We start from the raw sequence: 6,052 nt of genomic DNA, 5'->3' as shown, positions 1-6,052 counted from the left end.
AGACATGAGGAACTTCAGAACTATACAAGTTGGAATAAAATGAGCGGAATGTCTCATTAATTAATTTGGGGTCCGTTACTAGAGCGCCAGCTGGTGTTTTAATGTTTTAATTACATTTTTTAAGTGTTGTTGCTGTATTCTCCTCCTGTTACATTTCAATGTAGTTGTATGCAGAGTTCCAGCGAATTACAAATCAGAACCTGCCCAACACATTTTATGCTGAGCTTGACCGCTATATGCCACGACTGATGACCTTATTCAGACAGAATGCTTCAAAATCTGGGAAGACAGCAGATGCTCTGGCTGAAATTTTAAAAAGCCACGATGAACTGGTAAATAGATTAGAACACACTTCATAGGTTGAACCGCTTAAACTTCTAACAGTTACAATGACTCAAATGAGCTTTGTGAATTTTGCAAATATTCCACTTTGTGTTTGCCATTTGTCTTACTGCATTTAAGAGGTGAACAGGTTATTTGTGGACATATGTTCTGATTGAACTGTTTTAAAAAAATAAGCTTTATTCTGTAAACTCTTCAGTATGAACAATTCTGTTTTTATCTGAATAGGAAATACATGACATCCACACCAGGCGCACTACTGTTCTCCACGCTCTACCTGTGTATCTGCACGAGGACGTTTCTGGATTTTTCAGAACCTGCACAGTGAGTCTCCTTAAGTCACTAACAGATTCTACTTTGTATAATGTAAACAGTTCATCAAAATACTAATATATTTTAGGACTGACCTTTGTTTAGACTACCCATACAGTTTCAATGTATTGGCAAGTGATAAGATGTTACGTAAAACATTTTCCTGTAAATGTCCTTTAGCTTGGTTTCAGTCTATCTCACACCACTTAAGTTCTCTGGTAATTTGGCTGATTCGTTTGTGCAGAACATGGATCTTATGTTTTTCACCTCTTACAATGAGACCCATGACAAAGCGTACAGTAACACTGGAGATGAAAAGGCATAATATTCCTGATAAGGCCTAGCCTGGATACCAGCCTGAACTCCGCCCACAAATTTTTTGTTCTGGGAGATTCAGTCTGGAATCGAGTTAGTTGGGAGAGATTTAACGTTTCAAAAAGGTTGAAACGCAATCTAAACCAATCAAATTGTAAGGGCGGGCTTTATACGTTGATGGACAGATATAGATAGAATATACCGGAATATACATCGAACAAAGATGGCGCCGTCTCGGGAGCTTAGTGGGACATATTTTATATGATTTAAGCTATGTACACGACTTTTTTATGTCTACATTGACTCGGTTAGTTGTGTATACGCAAAACGAGTGTTGCCGAGGATTTTAGGTCCTAACTAAAGCACTCTAGACCATTATTGATCGGTTATGCTAACGCGTTGGTCAAAATAATCGTTGAAACTAATGGTAGCTTCTAGCCTTGAGTGCTAATTAAGTAACGTGAGCAGGCATTTCTCAGCAGATATTGACAGCGCATTCATTTTGAAAGAGGAACAGAGAAACGCGATCAAGGCATTTGTCGATTGAAAAGATGTTTTTGCCGTCCTTCCTACGGGAGCAGGTAAAAGTTTAATCTGTCAGATGGTAATACTACGTTGCGCTGATTGGTTCTAGGTATCCAATTCAGCGAAGAGGAATTTTCTTTCCTGGTTCGTTGAAACACGCCCCATAATCACAGCCCAATTGTCCGATCTCAGACTCATATTCTGACTAGAATTATGAGTATGACATCGTCAGGCTAGATAAGGCCTTCATAATAGTGTTTTCCCATTTCATAGTAGTGTTTTCCATTGAGCACATCAGTGTTCAATCAATGCTTAGAATGTCTACTCAAATAATGGTCTGTGTTTGTTGTTTGAAAACAAAATACCCTTTTGAGGTGACATAATAGTGTTTTGAAACCAAAGTGGCATTTTGCAGGAGATATAAAGGGTTTTTTATTTTGTGTGTGTGGTTTTGGGATTTGTGTTTAGAGCTAAGAGAAACCGAGGCATGCTTTGAAAAAAATTGTTTTAGGAACAGAGCAAAACTGTAAACAAGTTGTATGGCCCTGAACATTGTGCTTTCTATTTGGTACAGTAAGGGCTCAGATACACATACGCGTTTTTGTAAAAACGGGACGCGAGCAAATGCATTGATTCCTATGGTACGGCGCGTTTAAAGCGTGCGCCCCTTCTCCACCACGCGTTGCGTCTTTGAAGCGTTTTTTAGGTGCGCTTACAGTTTTTCTCAATCGCTTTGGCGAATTTTTCCATTCACTGTTTACTTTTTCAAAACAGCTCACACACAGCCCTTAACTGAAGCTGAAATGACCAAAACACTATATGATGGTTGCAGAATGACACTACCTTCTCAAAAACATATCACACACCCATCAAATCCAAACAATTCCTTCAAAACCTACAATTTGTGCTCAATTGAAAATGTATGTTTTCTCATTTATTTAACAATGGATAGCAAAACTCAAAATACAGCTTTCAATATCAACCTATGAAAGCATCACTTCAACTTTTGTGCAACACCCTCCCAGTATTGACTACTGTATTTTACCACTGACAACGTACTACAATTTGGGTTTTGTACTGAGCACTCTTGCTGAAGGAATACTCTCAGAAAGTATTCGAAACCTGAACATTTGTATACAGTCAAATTTTGATTTTTGTATTGCTAAACACTATACATGATGATATATATGACTACGTAACATTTGTTCTACTGTTTTTTACAGTATTGCAGTCCTTTTTCCACAATACATGTATATTCTGTACGTCAAAATGAGGTCAACTCTGTTCTGCAGTGAACAATCTCCCCCTGCCACCAGTTTGGACCAGTGTGTTGATTCTGTAAAAATAGTGCAATAGGCTGTAAATACTGTAAATTTACGTAAAGTATTCAGAATTCGACCGTATATGTTGTAAAAAACTTTAGTGAAACTACAGTATACATTGTATTGTGACAACATACTTTACAAAAGTATAGAAATTGTTGTTGCCAAGAGTGCAAATACAGTGAAACACAATACATTATATTGACTGTGAAGGCCAGCAAAGTGTCATTGTCATTGCTGAACGTACAAACAATTGATGCCACAGTATGACAGCTCAGGTTTGAAAGAACCCTTTGGCCAGCCTCTCTCATGGTGGTCATGATTCACTATAGATCAATGACTCTTGCCCTAATTTCATTTGAGCATCTTACACGAATGCCACATCCCCTGACAGGGGCCCCTCTACCTCTACCACAACCTCTTCCTTGTCCTCATCCTGGTGGCCTATTCGATACATGCTTACTGTAGTATCAACTTCGATCTATTGACCCTTTTTTAGAGGTTGAGAACTGCTTGATTAGTTTTGCACAGAGAGTTCACACAGGTGCTGACGATATTTAGAATATAGAGAGCAGTGCCAGTTGGCTGCTACTAAGTGTCTGCAATGTGTTGACATGGTTATTCAATTAGGTTTTGTGTCTTTCTCTGAGAATTGTGTAAACTGTTTTGAAAAGTGTGTTAAAACTCAAAGAAATTTGTGTGAAAGCAATGAGAAATGGTTAACCCATTCGCCAGAGAAGACTCTTGCTGTGCAAAGAAGATGTGAGCATTAGATGAAGTTGACCCATGATTCGCTAAATGCCTGAAAACGATTGGGAAAAACTGTAAAATTTGAACTATTCTCAACTTTCCAGCGCAAGGCAGGGAAGCGCACCGCTTCTGTTTTGGCCGCCGCACTTTGCCAAGGCGTTACTGAAGCGTTTCTGCCTGAAAAAAGACGTGTATGTGTATCTGAGCCCTGACAGTACTGGCTGCTCAATAGATTTTGACTGGTTGCAGGTTCATATCAACAAAGAACTAGAGTGAGTAGTGAGATGCAGGGTACAGTACTATAGGGGTACAAGAAGGAGAAAGAACCAACGCAAATTAGAGCAAAGCAGAGTAGCAATTTCTGATAGGCTACATTTGTATAGCTACTATGAGAGAACATGTTTTCATTCATCAAAAGACAATGACAGATAAATATGAAATTTGTTTTGAGATAAAAAAAATGTTTTACTTCTCCCTGAGAACTATATGTTTTGAACAATGTGTTTTCTATTTTTTGGTGTATTGTTTACTGACTGCTTAAAAGTGTATATCATTTTGATCACTTTGTTTATGATTTGAGAGCAGTGTTTGATTTTGAGCACATGTAAAACTGTTTTGAGGCGAAAGTTTCAATTTGCAAGAGGATTCAGAGGTTTTGTAAATAGTGCTTGAAGATGAGGTTTTGTGTTTAGAGTTCAGAGAAAATGAGTGACTGTTACAAGAAATGTGTTTTAGCAATTGTAAAAAAAACCTGTAAGTCTCTCTGTCCCTCAAAGGGAGTTCAGGGTTCTCCATGCTGCAGTGTGTGCGTGACATTACAGTTTTTAACTATTGCTAAAACACTAAAACCCATTGGCTGAACAAAGTTCTCAGTTGCCTGAACTCATGCAGCTAATTGGGCAGTCTGTTGTCAATACCTTAAACTATTTCACAGGGTAAAACACAATTTGCAGATCTCACAGACTTTTCAGCAAAAGTCTTAACACATTCTCAGTCTCAAAACACATTCTGCATTCCAATGCACATGTCATCCATACTGGTAAACACAAGTGGCAACAATCAAATACAAATAGAGAACAAATGTCATTGATTACAGTTTTTCACTATTGTTAAGAAGTAAAAAGCGAAAATTCGGCACAATCTGCACAACCTTCACGTCATGTATCAATCGCTCGCCCCAAGTGGGAAATACTTAAGATTCCCTTATCTACATTTGAGTCCAATTTTCCTTGTGAACACACTGATGTCAATTACACATCACGTTGTTGTCAAAACAGTGTACACAAAGTTCTGTTGTTGCACACAATTTTCAACTAAAATCTCAAAGCATCAACCTGCAAGCCACATATAGTCAAATCTCTAAACTTTCAGGTCTTTTGACCCATTTGCTGTGAGGACTGCACCATAAAAGTGTCTTGAGCCTCTGTTTTGTTTGATAAACTATTGAAAACTTTGAAAAGATCGACAACCAGAGAAGGAGAGGGGTAAGAGTGAGAGGAGGAGGAAGAGGAGGACAAGAAGGAGGAAGAGTAGGAGGTTGAAGAGTAGGAGGACAGAGAGAAGGAACTGGAGGACAAGGAGGAGGAAGAGAATGAGGACAAGGTGAAGAAGGAGAATGGTCATCTCTAATGAGATTTGGGCCGCTGTGGTAGACCATGTTTTCATGGTTTTTCATTAGAACCTTCAGGATGGAGAACAAGTACGAAATCTGTTTGCCTTGTGTACTGTAATACTGCATATCAATATAATATACGTAGTGTGCTCACAGTATTTGTATTTTGCAGGACTGAAAGAGAACCACACTGTGGAGGAAGAAAACACACTTTCAATATTTTTTGAAAGCAAAGTAGCATTTTCCAGGAGATATAAAGGGTTTTGCATTTTCAGTTAGTTGCTTTGGGATTTGTGTTTAGAGTTTTGAGAACGAGGCATGCTTTCAAAAAATGTGTGTAAGCAATTGAGAAAAACTATAAGCATTTTGTATACAATTTTATGTCAATACAATCTGGTGGAACAGGAGACTGAAATTGTAAATATGGTTTGTGAGAACAACGGTAGCCTATTGCTGTTTTATGTTTGACTATAAAAAATGTAGGGCTACACTGATACATTTTACAAAAGGAGAAAGGGCTCAATGAGTCATTGTCATTCATATGGTGTGTTTCGATGATTGTGTTTTCAATTTTGCACTTCTGTGTGCTGTAAATGCTTGGTAGTGTGCAGCTAATGCTTAGTTGTGTGTACTAAATGAATGTATGTGTGTGTGTTTTGAAAATATGGCTGTGTGTACCAAATGAAAACACGAGTTCCATTTTGTGAACAGTTAAGAGATTTGATAGTAAAGAGTCATCTTGCAAAGGGAGTGTCAGGTTTAGCATTTTGTGTGTGAGGTTTTCAATTTTCTGTGTGCAGTTTTGAGAAAGACGTTACTGTTTTGAAAAACGGGTTTTAGCAACAGTGAAAAACTGTAAACACAACCACTCAAA

This window comes from Sprattus sprattus, assembly GCF_963457725.1.
Source record: "Sprattus sprattus genome assembly, chromosome: 9".
Taxonomy (NCBI): Eukaryota; Metazoa; Chordata; class Actinopteri; order Clupeiformes; family Clupeidae; genus Sprattus; species Sprattus sprattus.
The sequence above is the reverse complement of the archived record's forward strand: the minus strand, read 5'-3'. Positions refer to the sequence as shown.